This window comes from Callorhinus ursinus, unplaced genomic scaffold, assembly GCF_003265705.2.
Source record: "Callorhinus ursinus isolate GAN/ISIS: 27379988/994484 unplaced genomic scaffold, GSC_fseal_2.0 scaffold4, whole genome shotgun sequence".
NCBI classification, from domain to species: domain Eukaryota; kingdom Metazoa; phylum Chordata; class Mammalia; order Carnivora; family Otariidae; genus Callorhinus; species Callorhinus ursinus.
In genome coordinates this window covers 37,219,761-37,236,203 of record NW_027397066.1, presented here as the reverse complement: position 1 = coordinate 37,236,203, position 16,443 = coordinate 37,219,761, and positions in this window count along the sequence as shown.

Sequence of the window (16,443 nt, the reverse complement as noted above, 5' to 3'; positions counted from 1 at the left end):
CTCCCCTATAATCTGTATCTATCTCTCAAGAGAGACAGAGGTACCTTGGTACCTATCTAGAGGTATCGAGAAAGCAAGAGAAAGAGAAAGGAGGAGGAAAAGGGAGAGAGGAGGGGGAGAGAGAGAAACAGCTCCACCATACTAGACACAAAGAATAAATGATGAACAAAACAGGCATAATATCATTTAGTTATACTCTTATTAGGGCGACAAACATTAATAAAATTAATTATACAATAAATATAAAATCACAAATGTAGTGAGTACATAAGAGATAAACGATGCAATAAAACCTTTTAATAAAGTAATTTGATCCAGCTAAGGAGGCAGGGAAGGTTTAACTGGGGAAATGATTTTTGAGTTGAGATTTGAATGAGGAGTAAGAGATGACTGGATAAGAAAGAAGATCATTTAATTCATGGAAATAGCATGTTCATACGCCTTCAAGTTTAAACACAGGAATGCAATTTATGACTGGAGCAGAAGGTAGGATCTAACCCATCCTAGTTTCTTACAAGCAGAGCTCCTAGTAGATGCCTGGCCTTTCTCTGCTCGATTCTCTTAAATGCCAAGGGAGATGGAAAAACTTTATCTAATTAGAAAATCTGTTAAGAATAAACTAGTCATATTCAACTTGCGTCCTTTCTTCTCCTTTTTGATAGTGAATCTGCCATCAAGGTCCAAAATTTTTCACCATCACCTCAATCCCTAATCCTTTTTTGGAAAGGTGTTCCAGGTAGTGATTTCAGCTTTACCTGTGACTTGGAAGGACAGAGGAGATGTCTTATATTTGAGGTTTATTTAAAAGGTCCATTTGCCTCCCTATACCAAGCTTAGATTTTATCCCTTACCTTAGATCGTGTTAGTAAGAATAATTTGAGGGGCGCCTGGGTGGCTCAATCAGTTGAGTGACTGACTCTTGGTTTTGGCTGAGGTCATGATCTCAGTGTCCTGAGATAGAGCCAGGCATTGGCTTCATGCTCAGTGCAGAGTCTGCTTGAGATTCTCTGCCTCTCCCTCTGCCCTTCCCCTTGATCACTCTCTCTCTCTCTCTCTCTCTCTCTCTCTTTCTTAAATAAATAAATAAATAAATAAATAAATAAATAAATAAATAAATAAAAACAAAATTTTAAAAATTCATATTTTAAAATTTTTTGTCTTCTTTCTCAATTTTTTTTTTTTTAGAATCTAGAGGCTCAGCCAAGGTAGGTTTAATTGTACTATCACAAAAAGATCAGAACTTCTAAGTTTCTTTCTCAATCATGCAGTGTACTGTGTGTCTAGATGACACTCCAGAGAATCTATCATCTAACTTTTGACTGATCATTTCAGGCTGCTTTGATTTCATGGCATTCCATATGAATAGGTGCTTTTGCTATTGCTATGCACAGAGAAAGAGTGCACAGATAATCATTCACAACTCTTAAATACTTCCGCTCAGAAAATATACATGTCATTTCAAGTTTACGTTTCAGTGGCCAACACAAATGATATGGCCATGATCATCTCCAAGGGACATATTTGTCAAAAGAGAATAAAATCAGATACTTCAATGAGTGCTAGTGATGTCTTCCATAATCTTCCCTTTCAGATCACTTTTGCCTAGTCAAATTTAAAATAAGTAGTCTAAGGCAAAACTTAAATCAAAGTCTACCCTAAGTATATCTCTGCCAAATCCTAAGTCTACATCATATATCTACGTCTTAATATTCTAGCATTTTACCATTCAATTCCATTCATCAGTAAAAGAGAGAAGGAAGAAGAAATAGTTTCACTGTTCTTAGGAGTTTAAGAAATGTGGGGATGCAGAGTTTCAAAGAGGACTGCCTACACCTGTAATACTAATACAGGAAATGTGATTATTTAAAAGTGTCTAAATATTAATTCATCTTTTCATTAAATCTTTTCAGTGACTCAATCTTTTAGGATTTTAGTGCCAAAAAATATTCCTAATACTTTAATCTATACAGTCCATCTCTTCCTGCCTTAAAGTTGGAATGAAGTTGGAAGGTTGGCATGCCAGTGACATAGAAAGGGCATAAACTAATACCGAGCTGTTTGTGAAGGCCAATAAAGGCTAATGCTTGCTGGGTCTATTTTAAGTAGCAAGACAAGATGGGTGAAATTATAAAAGTAAGTATCTCTAAAAATCTAATTTCAAACATATTTTGGCATGAATATAAAATGTTACTCATATATTTCTAAAGTTTCTAATATTAACTAAATTATGTTAACTATATAATAGCTTCAGTAAATACAATTTTTGCTCTAATCCACCTTGAGTAATTATTTATGGATATTTTAAAAGTGGTTAAAATATTCATTCAATAAATCCATCGGTATTACAGGGTGCCTCTTAATACCCTGAGCAATGATACGTGTTAGAAGAAAGACAAAGATGAATAAGTGGTGATTTTAGAGTCTGAGGAGCTAAAATTTAGTAATTATGATTCTATAATAGATATTAGTGTTCAGAATAAAGAACAGACAAATATAAGCAAATATATGGTTTGCTACCATAACTAGGAATAAGAGAAAAACATTTTTCCACATCCACTAGGGAGCAAGTTTCATTTTACTCTAGTGCTCAATTGTCTTCTGTAAGTGACTCATTCCCTTCTAATTAAAAAGATAGCATTTTATTTAATAAGTATGGTAGATATTATATGGACTTCTCAAAAGCTATATCCAAATTAATTTCCCTTGTCTTCTTCAATTAGCAAAGCAGTAAAACTAAAATACATATTATCCAAGGTTTCCTTGAAGCTATTAGTCACATGAAGTACTCCATGAAGGACCTATCTTCCTTTGGTACTTTCCTTTCTCTTAATTTAACGGAGACATGTTCTTCAATGTGATCATGACAGACAAAATCACAGGCTATATAATTAGTAAAGCAGGGAGATGAAGGTTATCAAGTTGCCAAAGCAACAGTGTGTTACACTACCAGCTCTGATTAACCTCCTTCTGAATTTCTTTACATGAGAAATATAAGCCTATATTAGTATAAGTCATAGTAGTAGGATTTTGTGTAATGTAGAGCCAAATGGAAACATAATGATAGAGTGACAGTCAAAAGACTGTTAACTAAGAACCCTTAGGAATTTGTTTTATTTTGTCCATTAGCTATTTAATTTTGGTAGTAAAAATAAATAGCCAACCTTATTTTATAAATCAAGATTGAAGTTCTCATTTATTTTTCTAGTATCTTCTAATTTTGCAAAATAAAGTAAAATGAACAAAAATATGCTTCACAATATTACCATGTAAATAAAAACAACATTTAAGCTTCTGGGCTTGTGGTCATGTTCTCATTGTCAGTTTACAAAGAGAAATGCACACATGTACATACTTACATTTTTAATATACAGAGAAGGTTGGCACACAAAAGCAATTTTGCACAGTGTATGGGAAACTAATTAGACGTCTTTTGAAATAAGATGTATGACACATCTTCCCAAATAGAATTTTCTAAAAGATAGTATTAGATCAGGGATATTCATTCATAGTCCAGCTGCTGAGGGATTAGATCCAAATCTTAGTATTTGACCTATTGTTACTCTTTTGAAACATATGGGATTGTTTTCCTCTTATGGATTTACTGAAAGCAAATTTGCCAGTCGAAACCATCTGTCACTTATCCAAGAAAAGATTTATTATTTTCACTGAAAAGTTATTTGTAACAAAAAATTACAAATCACTAAAGATAGGTTCTCAGTTTATGATGCATTTTTTAGACTTTTTGAGTCTCATTAGCTGTACCTTCTTTCCTTGATGCAGTCATCAAGGATCTAGCAACTTCCTGAAAAATTGCATCTGGGAAAGTCAAATTAGAAGCTAATTCTTAGATTGTAGGGAGACAAACATACCTGTAGTAACTGGCCAAAGATATAATAACAAAGTCTTTTCTGGATGCTGTGTAATCTCTGATTTCCTGTTAACCTAAAAAGTCCCTCACCAGTTATTCATTGACTAGTTCCAGAAAGGGATGCTATTGCTTTTCCATTGCTCATGAACAAAGAAGGTGGTGAAGAAATGAACAACTGGCTGGATTTGGGGCAGCAGAGAAAATTTGTTAGTGATAATTACCAGTGTCACAAGTATGATGTGATATATGGGTTCACAATCAAAAGGAAGGATATCATCCACAGAGCAGAATCCCTTTAAATTATGAAATTGGTCCATCTCCTACTTTATAAAGTTCCATGATTTGAAAGGCTGGATATTGTGTTATTAAATGTTGTGTCATTCCAGAATTTTTTTGGCTTATTATCAAATGAGCATGTATGCATAAATGTGTACACTGTCTATTTTAAACAGGATTTGCAGACTATAAGACAAGGAAGTATGGACTTTAGGAACTTTGACCACATTTTGGTAAATTTATTTGTCAACATTAATGATTTACATAACAGCAGCTCAAAAGTAAAATCTCAAGAGTGGCTCTATGGTGCATCTTGACAGACTCCTCTTTTTGAATGTATCATAAAGTCATATGTCAAAGTAAAACCTGTATAAACAACTTTTAGACAAAACTGTAATGGTAAGAAGGTTTCAAAAGCAATTAAAATGCCCTCAGAGATTCCACTGTATTTCTCCCCACATCATTCGTTTTCAGTCACATAAGCATCTCTAAACACCTACAACAGGCATAACAATGGGTGGCAAGTTGTTAAGTAATAGTTTTAGTGAAGAAATTGCTTTCTTGAAAATACAAAACTGAACTGAAATAGATTGGAGGAAATTTTATTGACAAATATGGACATAAGTATAAGGCAAACTTGGTTCCAAATTTCAGCTTTTAGGTGGTCTAGTTACTTAATAAGAACAAGAAAGATATTTATAATCTTGAGATCCATTATCAATAAAATAGGGATCTCAACATCTCACAAGATTTTGTGAAGACTAAATGAGTAATAAAGTATCCTATATAATATGTAATAGTGTATGTTCAATAATAAATGTGATAATTTCATATTACATATAGAACATAGGTGGGATAAAGCAATAAAAATATTTTATTTTTAAATAAATAAAATGTTTTTAAGAAACATTTTTCTTAAAACAAAGAGGTGGTTTATTAATTTTCAAGTTTATTAATTCTATAGCATATTGAATTGGCTGCCAAAACCTTATCATTAGTCCAATCTTCTTTTGAGATAAAATCCCAATTTCTAACCAACAAATAATTAGACTCTTCTACTTGGATTTTACTTGGGCATCTATAACGTACTCAGCTGAATCCACCAATTCACATGCATCAGCATAATTGCAAGTAAAACACACAGAACACTATCACTACCACCATCAAAAAATCTCCCCTTCAATTCTCTATGAGAGTCTTACCAAAATCTTCAACACCCCTTTTGAGCCTCCTTCCCTATAAACATTCAGTCACCAAGTTCTAATAATTGTTTATATATTATATTATATTAATTATATTAATTATTATATTATATTATATTATATTATATTATATATCCTTGAATGGCTTCCATTGTTCTTTCATTTTTTTCCCCATAATCAGGAACATGAAGTCATCTATAGACATCTTGACTACATTTACCCCTCAAAATCTATGTTCTAACCATATCAAAGATCTTCCTATCCCTTTGATACACCAAGTTCTCATAAACACTATTGCTTCCATCTATAGTATCTGCCTCATGCAATTCCTACCCATCCTCCAGTGTTTATCTTAAATGGCAATTCCCCTGGAAGGCCAAATATAATATTAAAGCATTTAGGTTTCCATGGATACAAACCATATGAGACAAAAGGTCATGGAGCAATAGGGATGAAATTAAACTATTAAAGTAGAATTAAAGTGAGATTTGTGTAAAGAAAAGTGAGCTATTAGAGTTGGAGTCACCAAACCTAAAATACTGTTTTCCTATGGGAGATGATTAAAAACTATTTATTGAATTTGAATTTCATTCACTCAACAAATGTTTATGCAACATCTACTATGTGACAATTATTGTTCTATGTTCCAAAAATAGAGCAGAAAAACTAGAATCTCTGCCCTCCTGGCATTAACATTCTGACATGAATTTTGAAAAAGTTTATCATAAAATTATCCTTTAAAGATAATGTAATAATATCAAAAAATTTTAAAACTTAGAAACAAAGAAAAAAACTCCATATCATCCCACTGCTTTGATAAAATTGTTATTTTCCTATTGGCATCCTGCCATTAACATTTTCCTCCTGTAAAGTTTCAATATAAATCAATGAGTGTACTTGGTAGCACATTAAATACTACAGAAGAGTTTTTGAAAAAAAATTTTCTGATGCTTTCTTAATTTTATATATATATACTCGAAAATACAGATTTCCAAATACAAATACATATATACAAATATGCGTACAAATACATATATATGTGTGTGTACCTTTACTGATTTTTAACTTTACACACAGGTATTCATTCTCTGACATGAAAGATCAGGATCTAGCTTACTTAATCTAGACTATTCCATCATAATACTTATTATGTGTGTTATTATTTTAGGTCTGTCATTTACTGTAAACTTTTAAATACAACATAAAGTTTTATTTCTTTTTCCATAAATGTTTTCAGGAAGTTTTGACTGTCTACAGTGAAAGATGGTGGTTCTAATACTCCTATTCTTTCTCCCCATTGCATCTCCCAAATTCTGCTACTGATATTTTATTTTTACACAGTGAAGTTTAATCTTTATTTTCAGTTCTCTAATAACTACCAAAGTTTGTAGTTTGGTCCATTAAGTCAAAAGCTATTAAAGTGGATGAAATAACATTGAATTATTCATGGAATATAAAATCTAATATTAGACTTAGTAATATGTTAGAATAACACATTTTTTAATGCATCCAAAGTAATTAACCCTGGAACCACATGAACTAAGATGTTCTAACCATTAAGGTAAAATTCATGATAATTTTTATTCTTTAATGATTATTTAAAATTCATAACAGATTTTACTCTCATATTAAGCCATTTTTATACGATTTTTGCTCATTTTCTAAAAGTTTGCCAATTGCCTCTTTTTTGTTCTAATATTTTCTTATATCCTTAGACTTTTTACAATCTCAATCATAGCATATATTTACTTGTGGTCTTTCTATACTCATTGGCTTCAATTAAAACTGACTATTTTCAGGCTGATGCACAGTTGTCATCCTACACCCCGTATTTACTGACCCTTGGATCTAATCTGCTTCCTGGACGCATTTTCCTCTGTCTTGACTTGTAAATCAATTTTTCTGGGGTACTTCTTCTAGTAACTTTCTTTTATAACAATAAGTATGGGCGGTGATTTGGGGAACCCATAACAACCACATGTTTGGTGACTCACTTGAAGGAACAACAGGACACAAAGGCAGTTGTTCTAATGACTATGGTAAATGATAGTGAAAGAATACAGATATACAGCAACAGAAAAAGACACATCAGGAAGTCTGGAGAATATCAGGAACAGACTTCTAGTTTTTTCCTCTCAGGTTAGGGGGTGGTGGGGCTGCAAAAAACATGCTTCTTTCTCCAGCAATGAAATGTTGCAATATTTGTACAAGTTTTCTGTCTAGGGAAGACTACTTGGGACTCACAATACAGGGTTTTTAAAAGGGGCTGACCATAAAGGCATTCTCTGCCTGGGTCATAAATACCAAAATTATAGACTCCCAGAAGTAAAAGAGGTTATTTATCACAAATCACATTTCTGCATCTTCTAGTTATCTTGATACAGCAGGGTTCAGTCCCAAGCATTAAAAACAACTTTATTAATTAGTAACATAAAGAACCTTCCAACAGCCAAGTTCCCAAATATTATCTGAGGACAATTCCACAGCAAGTCCTCTTAAACATCAATATCAGACCTATTGTTGTAACTCTGCCACACAGAGAAAACTTCCTAAACATTTGTTTGTCCGAAATATCTGGTATTTTGGCTGAGTGTAGAATTCTAGGTTAAAAAAATTCCTTTAAAAGCGTTTTGATAGGCAAAATTCTAGATGGTCCCCCAAGATTCTTAGCCCCTAGTGTACTTACCCTGTATAATCCTTTCCCCTTGAGTATGAGTGGGATTTGTGAATATAATTGGACCTCACTCCCATAATTAAGTTATGTTATAGGGCATAGGTGAAGTATTTCACAGATATAATTAAGGTCCTGATTCAGTAGACTTTGATTTAATCAAATAAAAGTATCTTGGGGGTGCCTGGGTGGCTCAGTTGGTTAAGTGACTGCCTTCAGCTTAGATCATGAGCCTGGAGTCCTGGGATTGAGTCCTTCATTCGACTCCCTGTTCAGTGGGGTGTCTGCTTCTCCCTCTGACCCTCCTCCCTCTCATGTGCTCTCTCTCTCTCTCTCATTATTTCTCTTTCTCTCTCAAATAAATAAATAAAATCTTTTAAAAAAATAAATAAAAAATAAAAGTATCTTGGGTGTCCCTGACCGTATCAGGTAAGGCCTTTATAAGTAGTCCAAGATGAGAGGAAGGAAGATGGTGTCAGAGTAGGAAGACCCTAGGTTCATTTCTTCCCTTGAACACAGCTAGATAACTATCAGATCATCCTAAATACCCCAAAATCAACCTGAAGATTGACAGAACTAACTCTGCAACTAAAGGGCGAGAAGAGGCCAGATCAAAGAAGGTAGGAAGTACAGAGATATGGTTTAGGGGAGAAAAAGATCATGGCTGCTGCAGGAAGGAGCCATGGTGTCAGAGAAGGGGGAGAGAGAGAGAGGAGCACATGGGAATGCACAAGAACATTTCCCCATAGCCACTGGCTTGGGAGCTGCATTTCATGAGTTCTTGCAACCAGTGGGGCTTAAAGTCCGGAGTTATAATGATTACCGGGCTTGGTTGGGATAGGGCCCAGAAGGCACTGTGCTGTTCTTGGAGAAAAGGCAGGCAAACAACCCGGTGGCATACAGTATGGAAACAGTGATCTGAAGAGCACTGGGGCACACATTAGGGAGATTATCTGCTCTTCTCAGAGTGTGTCCCTGCGAGATGGCTTCCAGGAAGACACCTCTTAAGGAACAAAGGAGCTGGCCAGGGCCACTTCCCTCCACTGCCCCTCATCATAAACAAAGATCCACCTGCAGGAAGCAGCGTTGCACCAACACTGGCTACCTAACTTGCTTACACTAAGCCCCATGCCCTTGCACTCTGGTGGAACTTCCCTTTTCAGTCATGCTTGCTTCAGTCCTACTGCAGCAGGCCCCTCCCACAGAAGATCCCCACAAACCACTGCCCAAACCACGTCTCCTGACCAGAGAGTTTTGCAGGGTCTCAGTTCTGACGGAGGTGGTAACAGGTCTCATTTCACAAACAGGTCAAAGCACACCTAGTCAAAACTCACCACATTCAGGCCAGAGACCAAACACTACCCACAGCAGGCAAGGAGAGCCTCTGCAAATGATTGGTCTAAAGGATAGAGCAGCAAGAACACAAGAGTAGAGTCAGACATAGTGGCACACACCTGTCGTCCCACCTACTTGGGAAGCTGAGGCAAGAGGATCACTTGAGCCTAGGAGTTCTGGGCTATACTGTGCTATGCCAATCACTTGTCCACACTAAGTTTGGCTTCAATATGGTGACCTCCCAGGAGCAGAGGACCACCAGGTTGCCTAAGGAAGGATGGACTGGCCCATGTCCAAAACACAGCAGGTCAAAAACCATGCTGATTAGTAGTGGGGTCGTGCCTGTGATTAGCCAGAACACAACAGCAGAGCACACAGAGCCCACACTAGAGACACTTCCTGAAGTTTCCGGTCCTGGGTACTGTAGGATCTCTTCTTGATAAGGCAATTACTTTCAGGAAGAGACATAACCAGCTTTTCTAACACAGAGAAGCAGGCAGAGACTTAGACAAAATGAGAAGACATAGGAATTTATCCCAAATGAAAGAATAAGAAAAGGCTACAGCCAGAAATCTAAGGAAAACTGATATAAGTAACAGGCCTGATGGAGAATTTAAAGCAAGGATGATAAGGATAGTAACTGGATTTGAGAAAAGAATGGAAAATATCAGTGAGACACTTAACACAGTTATAATCAATCAGGGGCACTTGGGTGGTTCAGTTTGTTAAGCATCTAACTCTTGATTTGGGCTCAGGGGGTCATGATCCTGAGATCAAGCTCTGTGTTGGGCTCTGTGCTCAATGGGAAGACTGCTGGAAATTCTTTCCCCCTGCCCCTCCCACTGCTCCACTGTTCATGCTCTCTCTCTCTCCCAAATAAATTAAATTAAGTTAAAAAGTATCAATCAGTGATGAAGAGTACAATAAATTAGATTAGAAATAAGCTTGATTCAATGAATAGCAGGCTGGAAGTAGCCGAGGAGTGAATTAATGACCTAGAATACAAAGTAATGGAAAACAATGAGGCTGAAGAAAAAGAGAGAAAGAATTATGCAAAATGAGAATAGACTTAAGGAATTCGGTGTCTCCATCCAACATAGTAACATTTGTATTATAGGAGTCCCAGAAGAAAAGAGAGAGAAAAGGGGGCAGAAAATTTATTTGAGGAAATAATAGCTGAAAACTTCCCTAATCTGGGTAAGGAAACAAACATCCAGATCCAGGAGGCACAGAGAATTCCCATCAACATCAAAAAAAAAAGCAGGCCCACAGCAAGAAATATTATAATTAAATTTGTAAAATAAAGAGATAAAGAAAAAAATCTTAGAAGCAGCAAGACAATATAAGTCATTAACTTACTAGGGAAAACCCATAAGTCTACCTGGAGATCTTTCAACAGAAACTTGGCAAGCCAGTAAGAAGTGGCATGGTATATTCAAAGTGCTAAATGGGAAAAATCTGCCACCAAGAACACTCTATCCAGCAAGGCTGTCATTCAGAAGAGGAGAGGTAAAGAGTTTTCCAGATAAACAAAAACTAAAGGAGTTCATGACCACTACATCAGTCCTTCAAGAAATAGTAAAGGGCACTCTGAGTGGAAAGTAGAAACCAAAAGCGACAATTAAAAGAATGAAACACAAAAGCAGTGAAAATGAGTATTTCTGTAAAACATCAAACTCACAAAAAAGATATAAAATATAATAACATATATCTAAAATGTAAAGAAGAGAGAAAAGAATGTATTCAAACTTAAGCAACCATAAACTTATGTAGATTGCTATATGCAGAAGAGGTTATGCACAAAACTAATGGTAACTACATATCAAAAACCACTAATAAACATGCAAATAAAGAGAAAAAAATCCAAAGATACCACTAAAGAAAATCAGCAAAATATGAAAGATAATAAAGGATCAGAGAAAATCTCCAGAAACAACCACAAAACAATAAAATGGCAATAAATATATATCAATAATTTCTTTGAATATAAATGGACTAAGTACTCCAATCAAAATACATACTCTTAACTATAAAGAATAAAGTTGCAGGGCACCTGGGTGGCTCAGATGGTTAAGTATCTGCCTTTGGCTCAGATCATGATCCCAGGGTCCTGGGATTGAGCCCCACATCAGGCTCCTGGCTCAGCAGGGAGCCTGCTTCTCCCTCTCCCTCTGCCTCTCTCCCTGCTCATGCTCTCTCTCTCTCTCTGCCTCTCTCTGTATCTGTGTCTCAAATGGATAAATAAAATCTTTTTAAAAATTAAAAAATTAAAAAAATTAAAAATAAAAAAATAAAGTTACAGGATGGAGGTGGCTAGGGGATGGGTTAAATAGGTGATGGGGATTAAGGAGTGCTCTTGTAATAAGCACTGTGTGATGTATGGAAATGTTGAATCACTATATTGTACACCTGAAACTAATATTGCACTGTATTTTAACTAACTGGAATTGAAATGAAAACTTAAAAAAAAAAAAAAGTCCAAGATGTTCACTGAAGATAAATTCAAAGCAATGAGATACTCTCATGCTAAACTTGAAGATGCAAACTTCCATGTTCTTGAGAGGGCCGTGTTGCAAAAACACTGAGGATGGTCTCTAACAGCTGAGGGTCACTGTCCCACAACTATAGGGAACTAAACTTTGGCAACAATGATGGAAAGAGGACCCTAAGCCTCATATGAAACCACAACCCTGAACAACACCTTGATTGCAATCCTGTGAGCCTTCAGCGTAGCATTTGGCATAATACACTCCTGGCTCTTGGAAATTCTCAAACAAAAATGCATGCTGTTTTAAGCCACTAATTTGTGGTAACCTGTCATTAAGGCAATAGAAAATAGCATTATTCCTTCTCCTTGTAGTATTCTGCATGTTTGATCAGAAGTCAGTTAGTCTGAGTCTTGTTCCTTAATAAAAGTCTGTTAATTATTTTTCTTCCCTGGAAATTTCTATAATATTCTATTTTGGGCATTCTAAAATATCACCATGATGTATCTACACATTCAAAAAACATGTACTGGAAAATTATTATGTGTCATCTTCCCTTTTAATTGCTAGAGGTTAAGTGATGAATAAATAACAAAAGACACTATAGCCATGGACTTCATATGAGAAAAAATAAATATATAAGGAGATGGATATTATATTTGATTATAATAAGTAATGGTAACTGCTCTAAAAAAACTCAAAATCTTAGTGGTTTAACTCAACACAATGTGTGGTATTTTTGTTATAATTATTACTTCCATTTCCCTGCCTTTCCTTTCCATGTTTCAGAGTATATTGCTTTTAATTATCTTACCAAAAGAATACACTTATTTTGACTAGGTTTCAATAAGAAGGGAATCTTGTTCATTTAACTTTACATCTCTGCCATTAGAATAATTTTTTATAGGCTACCTATGGAACCCTGCATTCCAAACCTGTTTTTTTTTTCTGTCATCCACATAACTCTGATGTGCTGAGTGCCACAGAACACAGTCATATCATGTTAAGACCCCTGTCCCCTCATCTTTATACCATGACATTAAGTGAGCTGGCACAGTGGGTAATCAAACCTCCTAAAAGCCAACTATCCAAACTACATATGGATAGTAATAAATATAGATGGGAAAAAAAGCAAAATATGTGAATATATTCTCCCAAAGCCATCCACATATAGCCTTAATTCAATATTCCCCTTTTCAGATCCAAAAATACCTGTTACCTCTCCAACCACACACAACAAAGGTGAAATGTGAGAGATGGAGTCAGAGTATAAAAAGACCAGTTTATTAAAGGATTATAGTTAAAATATCTTTTACAAATATATGCAAACACATGTCCAGAGCCCTCTATGAGTCCTAAAAGAAGCTGGATCAAGTAAGAACCCTGAGTATTAAGTTTTACTAGCTTCACAGTAAATCCACCTCTAAGCACATAAAGTTATCAAATGCCAGGCTTAGAAGTGATGCACATAATTTCTGCCCATGTCCCATTGGGCAGAAGTCAATTCCATGGTCAACTAACTGCAAGAGATGTTAGGAAATGTAGTTTAATTGTGCACCTAAAACAAAGTGAAAGCAAGTTTTCAGTGAACTCTTGACACTGTCGTAGCTAATGATAAGGGCTATGCAGGAACACAAAGAAAGTTGAGGAAGAGATAGCAAGGGGTGAAGTTAGTGAATTAGTATAGGGGTATCTGGGGAACCTATTTCAACTACAACCACTATGATTTAGGGCTTCTAGTCATGGTTTATATTGCAGCACTGCCTGGGTTTAAATCTTGGCTCTACTCTTACAGACAGTCTGACTTTGGGAAAACTAATATACCTCTCTGTGGCTCAGTTTCTCCATCAGCAAAATTGGGATAGTATTATCACCTAAGTCTTAAAATTGTGTCTGACAGTCTACACTATTTGCTATTATTATTAGGCTTTATTAATAAAGTTATATTTGAGCAGAGATATGAAGATGCAAGAGAGTGAGTCATATGGAAATATGAGAGAGATTCTAAATAATAAAAACAAAATATAAAGAGGCTTTGAATCAACTTGTAAAATTTTGCTGACATGAGTCTAAAATTTGCTCATTATATTTAGAAAGGTAGAGAATATTAGTGTCCTTTACAAGAACTGTATCCATGGAATGATAGAGGGTAAGCCTACCTAGAGTAGGTTAGAGAGAATGGGAGGAAAGGAATTACGGGCATTAAGTATATATTGTCATTTTAGGTATTTGCTATAAAGTGGATTACTGAAAGAGAGTCTTCTGGAGATCAAGTAAAGGTGTTATTGTTGAGACAATACAGCATATCTGATTGCTAATGAAATGACTCAGTGGAAAGGGAACTGGTGTTGAAAAGAAAGACAACTGTTTACTTAGGCAGAGAGGATGAAATCCAGGTACAAATGAATCATATGAAGTTTTCTCTAATAATGGGACAAAGGCAGTAATATGGACATGGGTTAGAAGTGTGGGCAAAAAAAAGAGCTTAGAGAAACTCTAATTACTTCTATTTTCTCAGTAAAATAAAGAGCAAGGCCATTCATGGAGAAAGAAGACAGGATTTGGTGATTTGGGCTGAAGAGGGAACAAGTAAGATAGATGTCCAAGAGACTGTGAAGATGAATGGTCAAGAACAGTGTTTCTCAAACTTTGGCATGCATCAGCATCACCCAAAAAGCTTGTTAAAACTTAGATTTCTTGCTCCTCCTCCAGAGTTTCTAAATCATTGCATCTGTGGTGAGGTCTGAAAACTTATTTATAAGTTACCAGGTGGTGCTAATCCCATGTGTTCAGTGACTACAGTTTGAGAACCAATTAACTAAGGAATTTAGAATTCCTGTGCAGCAAACACAGGTGCATTGATCATGGATTGTGTAAAGGTTGTGCATTTTTCTCTTACCATACACAGTTGAAAGAAAATAGACACGGATTTAATCATGATTTGTCCCCCCAATTTCACATAAGTGGCCAGCAGAGAGGGGACTTAGGGTGTATACAAGAGTGATTATAATGATGGACCTAGGACTCTGGCTTCAGGAAGATGAAATATGAAGATGTGACAAGGTAAAGGACATTAAAAAGTATTAGTGTGTGCAAATAAAGAGTTAACATAGCAGACCTTCGACTACTATGCTTTGAAAATCCTATTTACAAAATTGCACCTTGACTGGAATCTGGGAGTTTGGATTTAAAGACAGATTGCATAATTCCCTGATAGGAAAGGCTTATGTTTTCTAAACTGTGTGTATAAACAGTATGGTTTATGCTCAACATATGTTTTCCTTCTGAGTCTAAAATTTTGGTACATGCTAGGCAGACAGTACCTACTTAACCAATCTCCAGCAAATTCTTAGGGAATGAGTAATGAGCATCTCTGGTAAACAACATTCACACATATTGTCACAACTCATTGCTGGGGGAATTAAGGGCATCTTACATAATTCCACTAAGGACTCTTGAAAACTTGCACCTTATTTGCTTTAAAGTTTTTCCCATGCATCCTTCCCTTTGCTGATTTTGGTTGGTAACCTTTAGCTGTAATAAGTTTTGGCAATGAGTATGACTGTATCTTGAGTCCCATGAATCTTCCTAAAAAATTACTAAAACTGGAGATGGTATTGGGGACCATCAACACTTTATAAAACACATTCGCATAATATATCCACAATGCAACTCCTCAGACAATGCAAATTTTCAGGCCTCACCAAAGATGCAATGATTTAGAAACTCTGGAGGAGTTGCATTGTGGATATGTATTGCGAGTGTGTTTTATAAAGTGGTGGTAACTAAAAAGATAAGAGATTGTGACCATAGAATAGGGTGCTTGAAAATAAAATTATTATGGAAATGCAGTTGTACATTAAAATATTAATGCTATGGACATGGACGTTGTGTCTGAAATAGGGTGAAGAGTAATTAATTGGAGGAAAAGAAACAAAGGAAATTAAAGGCCAGGTTTTTTGAGGAATCATCTATGTAGGAAATAAAAAATCCCTAGTATGCAGGTCTTTAATTCATTCTGCCAGGCATCAGGGGTCTCCTTTCCATCTGCAGCCTTATGTCCTTCATTCACTTGGATAAATTTTTTTTTCTATTATTTCATCTCTCCATTTTATCTTTTCTTTTTTGGACTTGAGTTATCCAAGTGTTGGATAGCTTGAATTAATCCATTATGAGTTTTACTATTTTCTACTTGATTTTTTTTCACATTTTTCAACTCCTGCCAAAATTGTTGGAGAATGGCCTGTTTTCCCATTTCCAAGAATGCCAAATATATATACCAAACATCTTCTTTCTTTGTGTGTAGAAGTTTCCTGAGACTTTACTAAGACTGGAACTTCATCAGCCATTTTCATCCTATGTTAGAAGGATTTTGGGAATCAATATAGTTCCCTAAAATAGAAAAACTTGTTTCCTAATGGAAGTACTCTGATATATTCTCTTCTCTGCCCATGCAGTTAGTGTGGGGGTATGCAGATGATGGTTGGATGAAGAATCAGCCATACTCTTCAAGTTAAGTAAGAAGTAATAAAACTACTCATAGAATTTATATAAAAACAAAGAAAGAAAGAAAGAAAGAAAGAAAGAAAGAAAGAAAGAAAGAAA